The sequence below is a fragment of the Ciconia boyciana genome, chromosome 2 (genome assembly GCF_034638445.1).
Source record: "Ciconia boyciana chromosome 2, ASM3463844v1, whole genome shotgun sequence".
NCBI lineage: Eukaryota > Metazoa > Chordata > Aves > Ciconiiformes > Ciconiidae > Ciconia > Ciconia boyciana.
The window spans coordinates 45,805,931-45,826,706 of record NC_132935.1 but is presented as its reverse complement, the minus strand read 5'-3'; the positions used below and the strand labels follow the sequence as shown (position 1 = coordinate 45,826,706).

The 20,776-nt window shown below is 40.5% G+C and overlaps 1 protein-coding gene across 2 annotated transcripts in view; it reads left to right on the top strand.

Moving 5' to 3' along the window:
- Nucleotides 1-556: 556 nt before the first annotated feature.
- SNTG1 (syntrophin gamma 1) overlaps nt 557-20,776 on the top strand; it is a 347,398-nt gene continuing 327,178 nt past the window's right edge. Inside the window, exon 1 of one of the 2 annotated variants that reach the window (XM_072852507.1) lies at nt 557-1,082. The gene's annotated coding sequence lies outside the window, so the exon portion shown is untranslated. Of the gene's footprint in view, nt 1,087-20,776 lie in introns of both variants that reach the window. The other variant, XM_072852506.1, reaches the window with a different exon arrangement.

The following is a 20,776-nucleotide window of genomic DNA, read 5'->3' as shown; positions in this document are numbered from 1 at the left end:
CGCAAACTCGGCCTGGCAAAGTGATGAAACCGGCACCAGGTTTCTTCCAAACATGGGGGTCGATGTGTTTTCTCTCTGGCGAGCGGTCAGTCGAGACCCACTCACGCAGCCAGGAGAGACGGCAGCCGGGGAAGCTGAACAGAAACGGAGGCTCACTGAAGCGGGAGAGGGGGCGGACAACTTTCCCGCCCGGGCACGAAGGAGAGCCGGACAGCCCCAGCTCCCCAGGACGGCTCCCTGGGCTGCAGGCGAGCGGGCTCCCCCGCGGCCCGGGGGGACACCGCCGCCCGCCGGCGGGCCAGCCGCTCCAGCGGCGCCGGAGCCGGGAGCGCGCTGCCCCCGCCCGCCGGAGGGCGCCGGCCGGGCCGGGCGCGGCGGGAGGGCCGCGGTCCCCCGGCGGGCCCGGCTGAGCCGCCGGCTGCCCGCCGGAGGCGGCCCCCGTGCGGCGCGGCGCCCCGCCTGAGCGCCCGCTGCCCCGCTCCGCCGCGGGGGCCGGCCGGGGGAGGGCTGCGCGTCACCGGATCTCGTGGCACCGGCAGCGGGGCGGCGTTACGGAGCGCCCCGGGAGCGGCGGGGGGGCAGGCGGGGGTCCCGGGCGGGGCCGGCATCGCCGCGGCTGGCTGCGGCCGCGGTGGCGGCGGCGTGCCGCCTCGCCTCCCCTCGCCTCGCCTCGCCTGGCCGCTCGCCGCCGCGGAGGGGCGGCGCTGCCTCCCCGCACTCCCCCGCCCGGCGCCCCCGCTCCGTCTCCGGGAAGGGCGCGGGGAGCCCCTCGCTGCCCGTCGGCGCGGCGGCGGAGTTTGAGCCGGCGGCGGCGGCTTGGGTGCGATGCCGTGCTAGCCGGCGGCCCGCCCCCGAGGTAGCGCCGGCGGGAAGGGGCGCGAGTTGCCGGGGCTGTGGCTGGCACCATGGGCACCGGGCTGGGGGGCGCGGCGGCCGGGCTCTCTGCGCGTTCCGGCTGAGCCCGGAGATGTGCCGGCGCCCTGTGGAAATATTTTGGAAATAGCGCGGAGCGGCGGTCCGAGGAGGACGAGCGGCACAGCGTTTCACCAGCTGCGAGGAGGTCGCCCGGCGGTGGTGTACAGGCAAGTAAGTGCCCCTTTGCTGCTGTCTTTTCGCCGCGTTACCTTCGTCTCGAGTGACTTTTTTTTTGCAGCCGTTGGTCGCTCCTGGCTCGGAGGCAGGGTGGTCGGCGGCGCCAGCGGCAGTTTTCAGGCGTTTAGGTGCGGGAGGTTCGTGGCTGGGATTGCGGGGGAGCCCGGCTCCAACTCCGCCGGAGTCTGCCGCGGGCATCCCGCCGGTGCGGTGCTGCGGCGTGGAAGCCGGGAAGGAAGCACAGTGTCCCGGTGCTTCCCACTTCTGCAACTGTAAGAGATGATGCCTTCTTAGAGGCGTTAATATAAAATGCCTTCTCCTTTGTGCTGAGCTATAACTAAATTGTAGGAGTCTCCTAATTGCTTTCCCTCAGTGCTTCTTGTAGGAGAGAGGCAGGGTGCGTGTTAACCTTTCAGAGCCACTTACGGATTAAGATAGTGAAACCAGAGTTCTGATTTTTATGCCTTTAACTTTCTTGTGCCCTACCTGGTGATTTTCTTGGAGATGCTCTTGCTGTGAGGATATGGTTTGCCCAGCCTTGTTTGTTTGCTTACTTTTAGCCTGTGGATATTTATTGCAATACTTGACGTTGCCGTGAAACAAAAAGTTGACTGTAATTTATTTCAGTATATGGAGCCCGGTTAGCAGGCAGGGGACTAATTCTGCTTTGGGAGGAACTCCACTTCAAAGGAGGAGGCCCATGGGGCTGTGATCTCTTGCTCAAAACTCAGAGAGCTCAGAGCAGACCTGTCACACTGCAAAGAATGAATTCTCCTCTTCACCTTTCAGCACTGATAGCGTATAAGCTAAGCAGCCTGCCTTCCCGTATCTGTGAAACACCTGTCTGTGAAACGCAGGGGATAGAGATGTGAATTCTGGGCAGGTTTGGGAGAAGACAGAACTTCAGACAGTGTTTAATTAAGTTTGCTCTTATTGATTTCCTTGGTGTCTTCTCTATGAGCCTGAAAACTACAATCTTTTATAGCGACCTTGATGTACGTTCTGGTCTAACACGAAAGCAGCACAGAATAAAAGCATTTACACAGATTTATAGCTAAGCTCTGACATTTCACTAAGAGCTCAGTCAGTTCCAGTGAATGTGGTAGTTTCAGCAGGGGCATGGTATATGTGTAGGAAATAACTTGGGGAAATAACTTGCTAATAGTGATGAAAGTAGAAGTTGCAATGTTGGAAGCATATGCTCCTGCAGAAATGTCACTGTGCGTGAAATGTCTTTTGAGTTTTGGATATTTCATTTTCTAATCAGTGAGATCTCTAGCGAAAGGGTGTGTGGGTGTGCGTGGCAATCTCAGAGCTTCCCAGGTTAAGGCACTTTGCTTTGTCAGCAGCAAGAGATCTTTTTATGCACCGAAATACACATTTTTACATAGATGCAATATTGACATAATAAGATTAAAAGATGTTGGGATGGCAGTACTGTGAATGTGTAACTAACTCAAGTTTATAGCAGGAAGATAAAGTAAGCCTTTCCCATAATGGTGGATGAAGCTCACTGTGGGTAAGCTGGCTGAGGGGAATGTCATTTGTTTCAGCACAGTTTATGGAGAGCTTTCCAGTGGTTCCTATTTCTGACTCTCTGAAGATACTGTGAAACACAATTAGAATAACTGTTGCTAGACAGTGGGACGCAAACCTGTCCATTACTTAAAAAACTCAGCTTCTTCTGTGTCATATCAAAAAAAGTATAGTTTTTAGCAAAGTCTGCCTATGGTTTTCTTGTAGTAATTCCTTCCTCTGTTGCAGAGTGGCAGGCTTTCACTAGGCATGTGCAAGGGAGATCACAGAACACTGAAGCATGCACTGATCTGGAATTCATTTGGGCTATATGTTACATTCATGGTTTCCACAATTAACATAAGTAACTGTTTATACCTGATTATGTAAATAAATGGGTATTAAAAATTGTATCAGCTGTGGTCACTTCTGATGCATGTTATAGAGCCCTTTTCTTCCTTTTCTTGTTAGTGCTTCAAACTAATCTAATGCTATACTTGCTCTTTGCCTGGAGAGGAAGAAAACATAATTTAATGATGTATCATTTGGCTTTTGCAGTATCTTGTCCCATAGCTATGAGATAATCTAATGAAGGTCCCCGTCACTGGATTAAAGAACATGCTGCTCTAGACTTTCACTTACGGCCAGGTTTTCACTCTGTTACATGGCCAAAGAACTGAGTTTTCACAGGTCCTGACAAAAAAAAAGAAACATTTATTTTTCTGTTAGAAACTTGAAAAGAAAGGGCAAGGTAAGATCTGAGATCTTTAAGGATATATTGACAAAATGACAACTTCTAAGCTATTAATCAAACCCCTTTATCTTCACACATTTTCTCTATCTTTTACTTGGTGCTTGTCAGAAAGCCTTTCTGCATATTTATACTTCAGTTTAAAATGTGTGTAGTTCTTAATTTTAAAAACTCAGGAGCGGCCATCATACAGTTCACTGTAAGGCTATTCTAGTATCCTCTGTAATGTTCTGTATCCCAGTTTGCTTGTATCTTTTGAATCAAAGCTTTCCAAAGTACAGTATATTCAACGTTATAGTATGCATTTTTATTTTAATACTGTGCAAATCTCTTTAATACAGAAGATGTTGACTTGATTCAGAAATTTCAGGGCAAGCTCAGAGATTATGTTCCTTTCCTGATTTTTTTCATGTTTGCTCAGACATGCTGTTTGGCTTGTCAGGCATAACTTTCATGAACTGACAGAAAGACCTGTAGGCAAAATTAAACATATCAACAGTTAAGCATGGTTTTTCTAGTCAGCCCAACCCAATTGAGTGTGTCATTTCTATTTATTCATCTTAAATCAAATATTAAAACAAACAAACAAACAAAGAAGAGCGGTAGTCTGCTCTCAGTTCTTCCCTCTGAAGTTCTCAGACAAGTACCATTTCTTCATGCTCGTAATTTAGCACTGGTCCTTTTGTCTCAGCTGCTAGGAAAACTGCGATAGTGTCAGTATTTCTTACCAGTAGTCATCACCAGGTTTGCTTGCATGCATTGTTAAAAAGGTAAGAAGTTGTAGCGAATAATAAGAAATGTCAAATGGATTTAATGTGTAGTCTTTCTTGGCCCTTCTCATGGCTGTGCTTTCAGTTCAGGTTTCTAGGGAGAGGACTGGATATGGATGGGTTGAATCCCAATTTGAGTCTGCTGCATCAACATGTAGCTCTGGCAGTATGCTGTGACATTGGCTCGGCATAATTACACAGCCGACCTTCTGTATTTGCCCTGAGTTTTACCTACCGTAACTGCAAGAGTCAGAAAGCCTTACTGTCGTTGTGGCCAAACTAAATTTTCTGCATTCCTGTTGCAGATCAGAGGAAGGCGAGAAAGCATACTTAAAAAAAACCCAAACCAAAACATCATGCCTCAAAGATACAGCTGTAATCAATGCCAGAGAAAGCAGTGGAGACACAACCAGTGAAATTCACATATATATTTAATTATCCAAGGGAGAAATTATTATCCATCTTGAGAGATTGATTTTGTGGGTGATATGTTTACTCCTTATGAAGTAGAGGAGCTACGTGATATGGAAACAAAGCTTTTTTCCACTGCGCACTTCAGATGTGGCTGTCACTGTTGTTTGGGACTCTGAGCCTTCTCTTCAATAATTAGCTCAAGTTGGCCAAAAGAGGTGGAATGCTCGGTTGTGTGATGAGTCTGGTGATGCAGGAGACAGATGATGCAAGGGCTGAGTTGTTTCCTGGGGACTTGCTCTCTTCAATTTATTAAAGTAATGGGTAGAGGGAGACTAATCAAGAAGAGTGTTTGGGATGACATTAATTTCACAACTTGTGCTACAGTTTGCTTTGGGTAGTGTTGGACAAAACCCTAAAAGTTCTTAACTCTGATACTAATGTGAGAGTAATAGTAGATTTGAGTTACATATGTGTAATTGTTCTAAAAGATGGGGTTTTTGCATGTGCGGCCAAAACATGGATAAATGATACTGCTGGACAAGGTTTGCTGTGCCACTCAGGTATTCAGAATGACTTTAATGATGAGGCATGGATGGTTTGTGGAAGGCTGAGCTGTACCTTCCACTGTGAAAAGCAGGAGGTCCCCCATTCCAGGAGCTGAACACAGCACGTCCGTCTTGCTCTGAGGGTGGAAGTGGATGTTCCTGGAGTGGAACAAGCCCTGGAGCAGAGCGAAAGTCTGACACTGGGCTTGCAGGGTGCTTTTCATCAGCCACTGAAATTCCTGTGTGAGATGTGGTTGAGGTAAAGGCACTGATGTTTTACTGCTTTAATACTGGCACTGATACTGAGTCTGTGAAAGAACTCATGGCTTCAGAGATCCCGTGAGTGCAATTGATTGTTGGCTCAATTGATTATTCTGCAGATAGTTATAATCTAGATCTCAAGTATGTTGGGTTTTTTATTTTTTTGCTATGAAGTATTTGTTACTTGCTGTTAGATTTGGGTATTCCTTCCCAGGTCGGGTAAGATTTTGGTTGAAATGTGTGCTTTTAAAGCTGATGACATCAAACACTTCTGAAGTATTCATTGCTTGGAGCTTCTGAGATAACGTTATCAGAGGAGGAACAGTTTATTCATCAGATTATTCTAAAGTTTGGGTTTATTATATTTTTTGTTCAATCTGAAACAATATATTTGTTCAAATAGTGGATAGTGTACTGGGTTTCTTGTTGAAGATGTTAGAAATGACTCTTTAAGTAAATTTTATATTGCTTTTGGTCAAATTATTTAAATAGACTTACATTTAACTGTGAGCAAAAGCTGTTTGAATAAAACAAAACACATGCCTTTCCCCCTTCTACCTGTTATATTAAATTTATTTAAAAGAATACAGCTATCCATAAAGAAGTAAGAATGGGAGTGCTGTTGATGACATTAATTTTTCTTCACCTTTCTGTCAAAAACTAAAGGGAATTTGAAATTGTCCTGTACAGATGACAGAATCTGACAAGTGATAGTAATCCCACCCGCTGATTCTTTTCACAATGTAAAGACTATTTTGCTATTTTTATTGAATTTAGTGTAAAATTGTCAGTGATTTCAACAGGTATAATACTGAGTTCTCGGAAGTCTTCTTGAATTTTGATATTCATACATAATATAGTTGTTAATATTTGCCTTAATATAAAGCATTGATTCTTAATTACAGAATTGTTTCTGAAATTATTTTTATGAAATGCTTTGCTATTTCTAAATATATCTTCATTCAGAATTATGAGAGATAGCTTTTTCTAGTCAGTCTACATGGCAAAATGTTTTGATTGACTATTTTAACAGTTGTGAATAATGAACTGTATGTTTCAGCTTCTGCAACACAAATGGACATTGATTTTCTTTGGCTTGCTTTTGACCCCTAAAGAAGTAAAGCAATTAGAATTATGCTTGTAAGAGAATTCTCTTCTCTCTCTCTCTCCTATCATTTGGTATATATTATAAACAGCCTTTGAGAACTGATCTACGTTAATCAGATTTTTTTCAAGTGAAAAAGGAGGGGAAAATCAGCAGCCCTACAGTTGTCTTGCAGCTCTAGGTTTCATAACACACAGCTGTCTGCCTGTATCCATTACCAGTTGGTATCACAGCTGTATGTTCCTGAATGCGGCAGAATTCACACACAGTTCTTCACACAACTGTTTTAATGGGTTATTAAATGGCAGACATTTATGTGGCAATATAAGAGTTTGGTCCATGCAGAGCACTTGTCATGTAACAAAACACACACTGATGCACGCGTAGAGCTCTTCACTGAAGACAGATTTTGAGTAAAAATCAGCGTCAGACCTGTGTCTCTATGGGTTTTAACATTTGGAGTGCCTTCGTTCTCATTCTGGGGGTTATGTGTTGTGCTTTTTTATGAAACAACTTTATGAACACAGAGTGTAATATATAATAAAAAGTAGTCTTTTCAAAATCAGCGTTAGGCTTTAATAACATGGAGGAATGGATGTAAAAGCAAACTGGGGTTACAGTTCCGAGGAGCGGGAGCAGTTAACACGTTATGAATGGGGCATGATTGGCCACTGCCAGGGGTGCAGTTAGTGGCAGGGCTTCCTGTCAGCAAACTGAGCAACTCTATTAATATAAGTGCAAAAATAGCTGCGCTATTGCTTTTTCAGCTGAAGGAACTTCTCAGTCAAATACAGTGACATCTGTGAAGGAATTTTACTGGGGGAAGCCTGCTGTAACTGGGCTAGATGTTTCCAAGCAAAGTATATAGAAATTATGACAGCATCTGATGATTATCACCTCTCGGTTTTCTTTAACTCACTGCGATTAGGAAGGACCTTCCTGGATAATTGAATGCACAAGTAGAGAATTTCTTTCTACACTATGTCATTAGTCTTTCAGCTAGTTAATTCTTAAGCATCTGTAGTAATGGTTCATCATATGCTTCTTTTCACAAGTTACCGTCTTATGCAGTTGTGAGGTTGTCTGGGCTATTTTCTTGGGATGTCTTAATTAAAATTGCCTGAATTTCAGTTTATTAATCTGTTTTATACAGCAGCTTTCCTTGTCACTACATTAAATAGCCTTCTAGTAATCTGAGCGGATCTTACTGATCAGTGATTATACATTTTTTTTGTTGTGTTATTATATACGTTCTCAATGCCATTTATATACCTATATATGTTTCCAAAGTTTTCTTGTTAGTTTAAAAAACCCCCACCTTCCTATTTTTGGGAGATGGACTATATGATTATTCATTGCATGCTTCGATTAATGGAGAAATCCAGTTGTTAACAGTGATTTGATACTGCCATTTATTGCTGTGCTGCTACACAACATGCCCTTTCATGTACCTCTTATTGCTTCTTTTTTAACCTCTTCATGATATTATGATACTTTTTCCTGAAATGAAAATCTCAAGGTTAATCTCAAGCATTATTTATTTTCCTCATGTAGTACATTTTGCATCCAGGTGGTTCTGTAGTTTTTTGTGTGTCTATGTACAACTCTTTATTAAGATTAATATATTTATCTTTTATATGCTGTGTGTTTACAGGACTGAGTCCATGACTTTTCCTCTTTGAAATCAGACTTTATTTTTCCTTTTATAGTTAACTCTTTGCTATTATATATTAGCTGCAATTGTCTAACAACAGCAAAGACATACTTTTTTGTGGAAAAGCGTTTTGGGAAATGGGAAAAGAAAATATTTGGCGACCCGTTCCCTTTCGGGAAATTACAAGAACGTCATCCAGCATCTAGAGAAATTAACTGGACTTTTTCTGTTAAGTTCATGCATTGTATATGGACCCATTTTTTTCAGTATTGCACAAGTTTACTTAGGTCTTATTACTTTTAAGTATATTTTCAGTTTTCAACCCTGAACTAGCTCATTTTTGCCAAAAAATGATAATTTGGCTTGATACAACTTTATTGTTTTCTGCAAGGAAGTAAGAGATTGAGGATCTACTTTGAATATATAGAAAAATTAGAATTAGGGTAGAGAATATTACACTATAGACCTTATGTCACATTTGGGGACGAGTAGAAAGCCTGCTTGGTCCAATGTTACCCTGTTATGTTGTTGCTGTATTGGATATTGTCTCTAAAAAAGCTGATAATGTGCCCAAGTTCATAATCTTAAAATAACTATTGTACAACTACTGTTTTTTAATCAAAAGTAAGATGGGAAATTCTGCGAAGCAGGGAAGTGGATCGTTTGATATATCTGGTTAAGGAAGAAGTCTGTTATTCTGAGAGAAAGAGATATCCCTCAGATTCCTGTTAGGTAGGTGAAGTGAATTTGGGGATGATGGTAAAACTCAGGAAATGGTTTAAATACCAATCCTTGATCCTTGAATAAATGCTTTATTAAAATAGAGTGAAAAGAGGAGTCCTATCAAGTGTGGCTGAATGGCCAGTACAGGGGGAAGACATCCAGTTCTGAGAGGGTCATCTGGCAGCGGACCTGAATCTCTGCTCCCTCAGCCTCCAGGCTTTGCGGCTGAGACGTTTGGCAGAAAGTATGGGATGTCAGTATTGGAGCAGTGGAGAAAGTCTCCGGTGGCATTTTTTGTTAGCTCTTTATTTCACTGGTTTAAAATTTGTGAAACCAGTAGATTCACGACAGCCTGTTTTTGTATAGGTAGTGAATCCAAACAGAGTGATCTGGACAAGCTCCTGTGAAACTCTTGCACCTAGGAGAATGGATTTAAGGAATTTGCAGGCTGGTACAGCTTCCTGCTAAGCTCCTGACACCCAACGGGGTTTAGGATTGCATGATGCTGTGTTTTAGGGGCAGAGTTTTCCTCCAGTCGATACAGACCAACACTTTTGCAAGAGGCAGTCCTTAGAATATGGCACCTGCTTCACCACATTATATTATTTTCTAACAAACTTTTCTTACAAGAGTGTTTGCTACAGGAGATTCAAACAGGAATGCCTTTTGATGGTTTTATTCTTTGTTCAGTTTCAGGAGATGTTTATGTTCTCAAACATTATGAAGAAATGTGATGCCTACGTATCCTGAAAAAATGTATCAGAGAAGAATCAAATATGTTTTCTACTGGGTAGCAGTAGGGAAAGATTAAGACCTGATCTGAAGTGCCTGCTTGAGAAATATCCCCAGACTTAGTGTGTGCCCTCTGGTACCGAAGGGGACAAGCTACAATAACTTGTTGTCACAGGAAATCACAATCAGGAACCTGCATATGCAGGTGAACATATCTATATGTGCTTTCTTAGGAGAAGAAGATGTGGTGCAGCTGCTGACCTTGGGCATTATAACTATTTGTGCAGCAAGAGATGGATGGTATGGGAATAGGAATGGGAATTCCTCACCCTAACTATGCATATTATGATAGATCCAGGAGGTATTCTCTGAATCCCAGCACTAAAACCTTAAAGAAACCTATAAGCATATTTTCCCTACTTCTTTCTTAAAGTAATTAATTTAAATAAAGCTTTCCTTATGTCAGTGAAATGTTTACCAAGTAGACCAGAAGCTTTTAATGGCTTATAATGTGTTATGAAGGGCGGTAGTAATGACCATTCAGCAGATAGAGCTACAAGCTCTTTATGTGTTATAAAATGCAGATAAGAGTCACACACAGCTGTTCATTAGAAAAAATGATAGTAGGTGTTTAAGGATACTGATAGGGAACTCTGCTGTTTTTCACTCTGGATTTTTTTTGCAACCTTTGACTCTCAGGAGCATAAAATGACATTAACACTTTCCCTGCTAGCTACTGCATGGTAGTACTGACCACCATGTGTATACAGCAGTATGCCTTCTGTACGGTTCTTTGATGGCTGTAGGACTGTAAGCCTGAGGTCACCAGTAGCTGGGGTCATAAACATCTAAATAGACTGTATGAAAGAAGGCAGGAAAATATAGTGGGTTTGCTTTTGCATTCTTTATGCTGTGATAGAGAGAGGATATATATGACCCTTGAAAAGAGGAAAAGGTGAATAGCTGCATTTCTAGACAAAGCAGAGAGAACTTCAAGAAGGACAGAAGCAAGATGTTTGATGAGAGAGCTGCTGTCCGTGTTCTTGAGGGGAAAGTGGTGTTTTCCCAGACGACAATTGTTCAGTAATATTCAGAATTACGTCCTTGAAATACGGACCTGCTACTCATGCAGAAGAGTTCTGCCAGAAGCATGTTCCCTGTCCATAAGAGAAATGTCTGGGAAAGACTGTATCTGTGTCATTGTTCTCCAAAAGTCCCATATTTTCCCCATATGTAAGGCAGGACCTCATGCGCAGGAATTCAGTTGCATCCTTAGATGGACCACTCACTTCTGAGTGTCCATTTGGGGATGTAGTTGAGATGCTCCGGTTCTTCAGGGTATCTGAGATTGGCCTCTTAGTGCACAGGAAGCAAAATGGAAATTGGTGAGGTTCTCAGGTTGTCTCATGTTAGGAGAGATGCAAAAGTGACATCATCAGGATTTCTCTTCCTTTTTGCCCTGCTATACATGTATATACATGTGTCTCTGGCTCAAGATAAATGCTGTGATAAATTGGGCTTCATACACACGCCTGTTCTTACAGTAGACTACAGTGCTCAGAAGTCTGTGGAGCCTAAGCAGAGTTATGGATCTCATTTCACTATTCTAATTTCCTCAGGAAAATTGTCTGGGCACCTTCCTTTCCAGCAAGTAGAGCTGGAACAAATAGCTGGAACCACTGCTAAAGGCAACTGTAAAAGTGTAAAATTAAACTTTCTAAATACTAATTCTGCTTCAGAGAAAGTAGATGAGAAGGAGGCTGCTTTCATGGATCAAGTGTCAGTATTACTTCAGTTCCAAAGCGATACACAAGATTGACTTACATTCCTCATTTTATGGCAGCAGAATTGTCTTTTCTGGATGGCGGGAAGTATTTTAGATCTTCCTACATATAGAATCTCTCTCTGCAGGCATTTAAAGTGCTGGAAAAACCTCTGCACAAAAGCTCACAAAAACCATGCAGTACTTTGAAGTTTCGCAATTACAGCTAAATGTCACTTTCTGCAGGTTTATGGCTTGTAAATAGCTGGAGATGCTAGTGCAGGGAAAGCTAGTCCTTTGTTTTTAAAACTATACATCTGTAGTAGTAACCTATATTTATGAGTGTATAAACTGCCCTGCTGTGTGTTCAAAACCTATGGTTTTGCCCAAAACACCTGTCTGTTTGTTCGTCAAAGCTTTTTGTTAGATTAAAAAGAAGGTATAATTACATAAATACCATCTTTTATTTGAAATATTTTTTTTAACATCATCTATCTGAAATACACTCTTGTATTTTGAAATTATGAGAAACAACCTGAAAACATGCGTTTAAGTACCACAGAGTAATGCTAGACATCAAAATTGTGGTCTCTTATACAAGCCAGTTGTTTTCACAGTACTGGGGCATATTCGGGATGCAGATTAGGGGCAGTGTTTGACCTTTGAGGTTTTGACTATGCAAACGAATCCAACACAGTGAGTGCACGTGCGAGATGCTCTGGATTGGGAATAACTGTATATACCAATAACACCTATCTATGCAGCCTTTGACTTAGCATGAGTCTGCAAGTCAAATCTCCAGAGTGATGTTTAAAACTCTAAAATAAAGGGAAGTAAAAATCAATAAAGAAGTCATTTATAAAAATAATTACTGTAGGCAAAGTCACAGATCAGTGCAATATACAGTCGTAGGCTGGCTTGGGGAACTGACATAGCCAGGTTCTTGTTCCCAAACATGAGGAGAGGCCTAGCCATGATATACTGATTAACGCTAATTGAGAAGGGACACTTACCTTCTTATTTGTCCCACTGTTTTTCGTCTCTCTAATAGATCCATACCTCAGGGTGAATTTAAGCTCTGGACATAGAATCTCTGGATCCAGCATTTAAATATTCACAGTAATGCTCTGTGACATTGGTTCCGGTGATGTCTTGTTTGTGTGTACTGGGTGAATGGGAGGTTGACCAAAAAGTGGTCTTCCTCTCAACTCCAGTATATTTTTTATTTTTTTCAGAGGTGGTTTCTCATGGTTATACTTCCTATAATGTGAAAATTCATATTTTAAGTGAATGATGATTCTAATTTTTCATCTGCTTGTGTATACTGCATTATTTGTGCAGTGTTGTCTAACACAGTCAAGAAGACAACTGAGAAGAGCCAGAGTGAGCTTTTGTGCCAAAGTCTGGGGTCCAGGAAAGAAGCCTGCATATTTATCCAAAACAAAGGTTGTTGTTATGGGTCATAAAATATAATTTTTTATTTTTATTTTTTAAGATGGAAAACATGCCATGTTACACACAGCAGATATCTAAAGTGAACGTACTGCTGCTCATAATCAGAAGGCTCCTCAGTCCTGTAGCTGCTGGAAAGGAGACAGTGTGTGTTGTTCCCTGTATAGAGAAGTGGTTCTTGGGATAATCCTCATGGCAGTCGTACTGCCGATTTCCCTAGCAGCCTGCATGCGCTTGCTTGGAACAAGAGCGCAGGTGTTTTGTAGGAGCGTGACAGGCATGATGCGTGGATGGATCGGCTCTGTCTTCCTCGACCACAGAGAGGATGTTCTTCTACTGCAAGCTCAGTTTTCATCAGGCTGGGAAGCCTTTGATATACCAAAATACGCAAGGCAGCTTCTGAAGTGGGAAATGATTTATATGATGGTCCCTTCTGTCTGAGTAGCTACCTGGTATCTGGGGCGTTGCTGGAGTGCTCCCGTTGAAAGAAGATAGAAGATGCATATCGGATATTTCTGTGGTGGCACCCTTTTTATTTACAAAGATTGGATGTAATATTTCTGTAACAGGACAGTGAACACACTGCAGATAGTTTCTTGTGGCAAAAAACACTTTTGGGGTAAGCATTGTGCCCCACAAAGCTGGGGCTCTGTTTCTTCTCACAACCATGACTGGCATAATGTCTCTTTCTGTCTCCCTTCTTGCATGTTGTGGCCCATCAAGCCTTTATTTAGCTCCTGCGTTTGCAGTCAGTCAGCACCTGAAGGCCATGCATTAGGCCATCTTCTTGGGTGGTAGCTTACAGAAGAGCCTGCATGGTTATTTATAAGATTCATAGTTCTGAGACTTACTTTCTGGAAACCCATGAGATCTTCAGCATGATAAACCTATAGTGGCATGGTACAATGATATAAAAGTACGTAATTCAAAGAAGAAATGGTAAGTGTAGAATGTCTCTTTGTTGTTCACGTGTACAGCAGTGAGCGTAGATGGTACCTCTTTGAGGTACAAGGTGCTATCGTGGTCGAAGTAAAAGTGACTTGAGTTACAAGGACTGCTGTCAACTCACCTGTAAAACTTCAGTTATAATGTTTATTTCTATTTCTGGTTGCTGACACATATATACAGAGAATATATTTCTCTTAAATTGCCATAAGGTTTAATTTTGTTTTTCAGCCAACTTTTCCCTGAGGGGATGACAAAATTGGTAATTTGAGAGCAGTTAATTTTAATATTTTTGAGGATGGTTCCTAGTTAGAACTTCACATTTATGATTTCCCTCCCCAGTATTTCTGTTGTATCCTTTACAGGCTTGTCACTTGACAGTGTACATTTCTTACATATATGTGTGTATACATGTGTTTGTAATAGATGTCTATATATCTGTCTTAAATATGATATACTAAGTGCTTGTCAGCCTTGATAGCCCTGGAATTTGGAAATCTATAATAAACCCATCTTTGATAATGCCAGTGGCCACATTATGTGGCTGGATGTTCGCATGGCTTCTTTTAGACCTACATAAAGCACATGATGGCCTATGCTTGTACAGGAATTGACCCTCTTTCAGATGGTCTTTCTCACGCTGTGTATCCTCCTCAGATCTATTCAGAACCACAAGTGAGGATCATCTTCCTGGCCTGTTAAATCTTCTTTTTACATGCCTCTGCTGGTTCCTCCTCCCTCACATCAAGCTGAAGCTGTCTCTTGTTTTCAAGGGTTTTGCTTAGTAAAGCTGAGCATTAGGCATTGTATTTAGCAGCTTACTGAGATTTTTGTTCTTACCACCGGTCCACCACTGTCTGAATTGCCTGTTCTGTCCCTTGAAATTTCCATAATACGTATTTTTCTGTCCCATGTGATAGTAAAAATGCTCCACTTGAAAATCTGCTTTTATGACGTTCAGTTGTCATCTTAACTTCTACTAGGATGCTTGCAGATGGTTTCCATCTGGAACCGATTTCAAGTCTAAGCAAGAAGTCTTTTCAGTGGTTCATTCTGAATAGTTTTATATGAATAGTTTTATATAATTCAGTGAGATCTTAATGCCTAATTTTTGAGTAACTGAAATTTTGCCTTTTTTTCACTTTTGTCCTGCTAATCCAATCATAGAATCTACTTGATGTATACTGTTTTGTATTAAAACCTCCTGGCACAGAGCATGAAAACAGTATTTTTTGTTTCAACAACTATGCTTGAATATTTAATTTAAAACTATTTAATATACATTTATTCAGTGAAATTGCAGATGCTTGATGTGAATGTTTTTAGACATCTGCCTTTAGGCAGTACATACCAGACAAGAGCAGATTACCTGGAAATTTACTTTCAACTTGATAAAACATCCTTGTTTTGTTTATGGATGAATCTTCAGCATTTGACGACAGTCATGGCAGGGGTTGGTGTTAGGTTCCTTGGACTTAAACCTGTTTTCATTTATTCAACAACAGGAAATTCAAAGTGCTAGTGTCAAGAGTTGAGTTTAAAAATACAGGAAGAAGACAAGTGAAATTACAGATATCAGTTTGAATGTAGAGTGAATTAAAAAAAGCAGTGAATTAGTGAAGAGAAATTTTACTCTTGAATCCAGACTGTGAAGATGTGAAGTGTGGGGAGACCCAAAAAAAAACCGTGGATCCTAGTGTGTGCTGAACCTGCTCCTGCCCAAGTCCCCATCATGCTCATGAAATGTTGGTGTGGGCAACAGGCACTCAGCTAGGTAGTGCTGGATGGCTGCAAAGCTGACCTACCTCCTGCCTTTGAGAATGAATCTTGGTCTTTTTTTTATACTGCATCCTCTCTTCCTCAGAGTTTGTAGTCCAAAAAATAACATAGCAAATGAGGATACTGCTGGAAGAAAGGAGTGGTGAACCCTTCTTAACTAAAGAGAACCTGGGCTGGGAGGTGGGTTAATGTGTGGGTTTTGTGGGCTGATCAGAAGCTGTGTGAACAGCTGATAGTTAAACTGGCCTGTTACGATTTTCTTCCAAATTGTCTTATCTATAAGTTAGAGGAATTTTACCCCAAACTTTTCTGTGTATAATATTTTTCATTACTGCAGTTTAAGTAAATTTCAAAACTGTAAGTTGTTTTAATTTAAACTTAAATAACTAAGTTTGGCAATGTCGAGTCTACTGAATAGAGCGAGATCTCAACAGGGAACTGGAACTTCTGAATTAGGTTTACTCTGTGATCACCCCATAGGCTTGAGCAAGTTGCATAAATTTCTTTTGGCTCATTTATCCCATTTAGCTTATATTCATACTTCATGGACACATGGGTTAGTACTTTGAGACTTCATTAATGAATGGTTACATAAAGGTTTATTCCCAGTAGTTAGAGACAGTGGAGGCACATAGTGTCTTAGATACTGATTTACACGTTTTTGGTTTCTCAGAGTATTTTGCATGATCTAGTAACAAATTTCTGTATACTTGAAGTAATGGCTTTCTCTGATGTATTATTACCTTTTGGAAGAACATTACACAAACCTGGAAAATAATTTGATTTGTTGTAGGAGCATTTAAAATGGATTTCTCTAAATCTATTCTTGACATAAATTAAATTTGATATGAAGTCATATTTGCTCATTTTCCAGTCTCTGTCTTAATTGATACATTGTAAGGAGGAACATTTGGAGGTCTTAGGATTCGCGTACTATAATAAACACTTGAAGGAATCTCTCTGTGAGCATTTTGTCTGTGAATAGATCCACAACTGCTAAATAAATTTATTCTTTTTCTACTACAGCACTGTAAAAGGAAAAAGTGGACTGTTATTTAGAGAGCTATAAATACCCAAAATAAGTTGCATTTTTTTGTATTTGAACAAACAGCTGAACATACAGATAGTAACCTGTGGTCCTTCTTAAGTTCTGACTTAAAAACATTTCCTTTTCCTACGTTAGTATTTAGTTTTAAAACTGCTCTAATTCCATGGGCAAATCTGGCTATGGATTTGATATGATGTCACATTTTTCCTGTTATGGGAAAGATCTAAAATAAAACTGAAATACAAGAGTAATTTGAATGAAAGTGGAAAGATAGCCTAGTATGAAGCCAACTGGAAAACACTGTCAAACCAACTATTAACACTTGCTTCAGCCTTGCTGTAGGCAGACTTATGCTAACACAGGTCTCTGGCTGTAGCATTGGCCAGCACATAGACTTCCAGATCACACACCCTTGTGCAACATAAACTCTTGAATTCCTGCTTTGCTGTTATTCACAGCTGTAGGTAGTTTTTTTGCCGAGGCATATGATTTTGAAGGAATGATAACTAGTTTACAGAAATGAAATGATTGTTAATAAGAATCAGATGCTTTGATAAGAAACCAGAAGGGTGCCAGGATGACTTCACCATCTTACCAAATATTCATGTTCTGGCAAGGCCTCTAATGTATTAGGCACATGCATGTAGAATTGATGACAATTACCATGTAAAAGCATAGTAGTAACAGTGTAAGAGAGTCATCCCCTTAAAAAAGACAGAACAGTCCGTCACGATCCCGTCTGTCCCACACCACCTTGTCAGTGCCTCATTCTATAGGGCAAATCAGCGAGCAGGTGTATTAGTTGATGATGTGAGACATTAAACCACTTACAACTTATGTTTTGCTATCCTTGCACACAATATATGCTCATTAGAAAAGATTTCTAGTGCCATTGCCTTTCTCTTCCACAGCTGTCTTGTTATCATAACGCAACAACTGTAGTTGATACTCAGACTGCCTCACCGTTAGGGCCACGCTTTGCTTAATAAGAAGTTATAATTTCAATACAGTATTTTGGCATTGCATTGGGGATTGCATAATGTTTTCTCTTTAAATGGGATAATCCACTGTGGTCTTGCATGTATTACATTTACGTAAATAGCTCTGTGGTCTCACCACTGTAGGACCTTGGTTCCTCCACAGCAGTTAGTAATTCTGCAAGCAGTGCTTTCATTTGTCTTCACTGTATTTTAAGGTGATAGGTTATCTATCAAGAAGAAAAGCTCACATCCCTGGTGGATGTGTTAATTGCCAGTAGGATTAATAATGGAGACTCTGTTTTATCCAGCTATGTGTTTGCACAAAACCTTTAGGAAATTTTATTGTCAGTACCGCTCCCTCTATGACCCATTTTGCTGAGACTGACTACGGGGAAGAGACTGTAAACTCATAAATGCTTTTGGAGATGTTCAGACATGCAGGTATTTCTCACACGTGGGCATATACATGCAGCATGATAATGCAAACTTCATTTTCTTAGGCAATCAAATTAAAAAAGAATGACAACTATGCCAGCATGTCCTTTGGTTTTCTGTTACTCCCTGGATGTTTTGCATACTATGTTGTATTTCACAGAGTAGAACAATTGTGTATTTATAGAAAATGTATTGTGAGTCCTAGTTAAAGCTTATTGTGGCCAAATTGGTAATTATGATACAACTGGGGAATGCAGTTTATTAACATAGTTGGGGATATGAGACATAGGCTTCCATTAATTTGTCTGAGTACTTTTAAAATTATGTCTGGGGGACTGTGAAATTTACTTTAGTGTTCAACAAATGGGCTAAGAGAAGCTGTGATCAGTGGCAGGAGGCATTTTGCAAAGAAGCTGGATGGATGAAAGGCTGAAAAGCTTCTGCCGCGTAATTCTGCTGCAGTTCATCACTATTCAATCACAAAGATTAAAGCAATTTAGAGCTTAGAAGCTCTAAACCAAGAGCTGCCCAATAAAATGTCCAAAGGCACAGGGGAGCCCTAAAACCTGATTCAAATGCACAGTGATAAACTTCCAGAACCCCATTGCGTTTAAACATTTATTACTGTTTTAACTTTTACTTTCCGCTGACTGACATATGTCTCTCTCCCATGCCAGATTTCCAGTCTTTGAAAGCATAGTAAACATCTCTCACTCTCACAGAAGGAAGAAGAGTCACTTTGTCCTCTTTCATTCCTGTGGCAGTGACACAGAGGATTACCTACTGAAATTTTTTGCTTACTGATTGGAAATACAAATTTTCCACTGCTGAGCTTTACTGTTTTTTGGTGATATCTAACACACTACAAGGAACTTTAGACAAATTATCAAGTTCATTTATTGCTCCTGCATTTTGGGGGAGAGGTTGTTCCTAGAGTTACTCAGATCCTCCAGTATTCATGTAATGCTCTTGAAAATTAAATGTAGCATTCAGAGTTGCATTTTTAAACTGTGTTGAACAAATTACCTCTAAAACTGAGGGAAAAATGTCTCACTGCTAGCAAAATCGGCACAATTTGTAAATTGGCTTTGTGCTTTCTGTTGGTTTCTGTTCAAATGAAAGGTGTAAGATGCTCTTGTCTAGCTGAATGTATTTTCTGTAAAAAAGACTAAAATTTCACAATGATAAATTCTAGCAAAATTGTGCTTCTGGCGAAATATTAGTGTATGCATGCTATGGATCCCTGGGAAACTGAGAGCCTCATGCCGAATAGGACTTGGGAATACTGAAACCCAGGAATTTTTGCAAGTGCAAAACCAAGTGTTTCAGTATGGTATGTGCTTCAGAGGCTTTTCATAAACCCCGCAAAGAAGGGAAATATCCAAATATATCTTACAGGTCTTAGTAAAGAGCAAAAAGAAATCTGAAAGATACGTAATTTAACTTGGCTGTTTGAGTAAGAACTGAACACAAATGTGTAGCAGAAAATGTGAAAGGTGAGGAATGTGGTCATATGCAATTTTTTCATACATTCTGAGACTGCTAATCTTAAAGGCTAATTCTAAACAAATAACAGGATCAGTACTCAGAAAATCTTGTAAGCACATCCATGTAATTTAAAAAAGAATTTTTTTTTTTTTTTGGTAGGTAGACTTTTTTTTTTAAATGTGCAGTATGGAAACATACTGGTGGATTTATATTCCTTTTATATCTTCACATACGAGTAACCTGGTTTGCTGAATATATGATTTCTCTTTCTTACATTTTTCATCCTCTTCTAGCCACTCAGTGTGCTTTATACTCAACTAGAAAAAAAAATAAATTACTTTATCTGGTAGCATCAACCAAGCAAGTGAGTATGCTAAAGTAACATTCATTTACCAAAGGTTGACAAATCACTACTTTAGAGTTGGGAAACAAGTCAGACAAGTTTATATCACAAATTAAAATAGTGAGCTGTGTCTAATAAATTTGTAGCTCAATGAAAAAAAGATAAACTAAGTTCATTGGGTCTAAAGCCAAGAGCATTGCTACAGGGAATGTATAATGCGCTGTGATATCATTTCCAGTGGTAGCTTTATGAATAAGAGGATAGAACATATTAACAATTATGCCGATGGCTAGGACTAAATTGAATTATAACTGCATTAACTGTAGTAGCAGTTTTACCCTTTTCCTTTTTCTTGACATTATTAGGAAATTATTTTCTTTGAAAAGAAAACAAAGCAGAATATTACAAAGCAAGCATATTGTTCCATCTTTGACTGTAATGAATGTTCATTGGTTGATGTGGGTAATTATCTTTTTGGAGAATACAGATTTATTGAGTGAAATCTAGCCTAGGGTGTAAAACAACTGAAATGCAAATATAAAGCTGAGCAATGATGACCTTGTTCATTTTAGAAAATCCATGCTAAAAGAGATTAAGGTTGATCAAAACCCTTCTGGTTGTTTTTTGTCCTCCACTGAAGGAATTTACTAGGATTCCTCTTATGAGTTCCTGAGCATTAATTAATACAGAAAATGATGCCTCTATTAAGTGGCGTTAAGGTATCGCACTGGAATAGCAGTACTTAGCACTCACCTGCGCACATTGTTTTGTGCCTGTGATGTCAGATGGGCGGCTATGCAGTATGGACCATTGCGAACTGCACTTGAGAACAATCTGATTTGCACCAAAGACCAAAGTTATCATAGAATCATGGAACAGCAGAGGTTGGGAGAGACCTCGAAAGGTCATCTGGTCCAGCCTTTCAAGAAGTCATAGTCTGTTTTATCCCTGCTGTCAACTTCCATGTAGAGACTAATAAAAC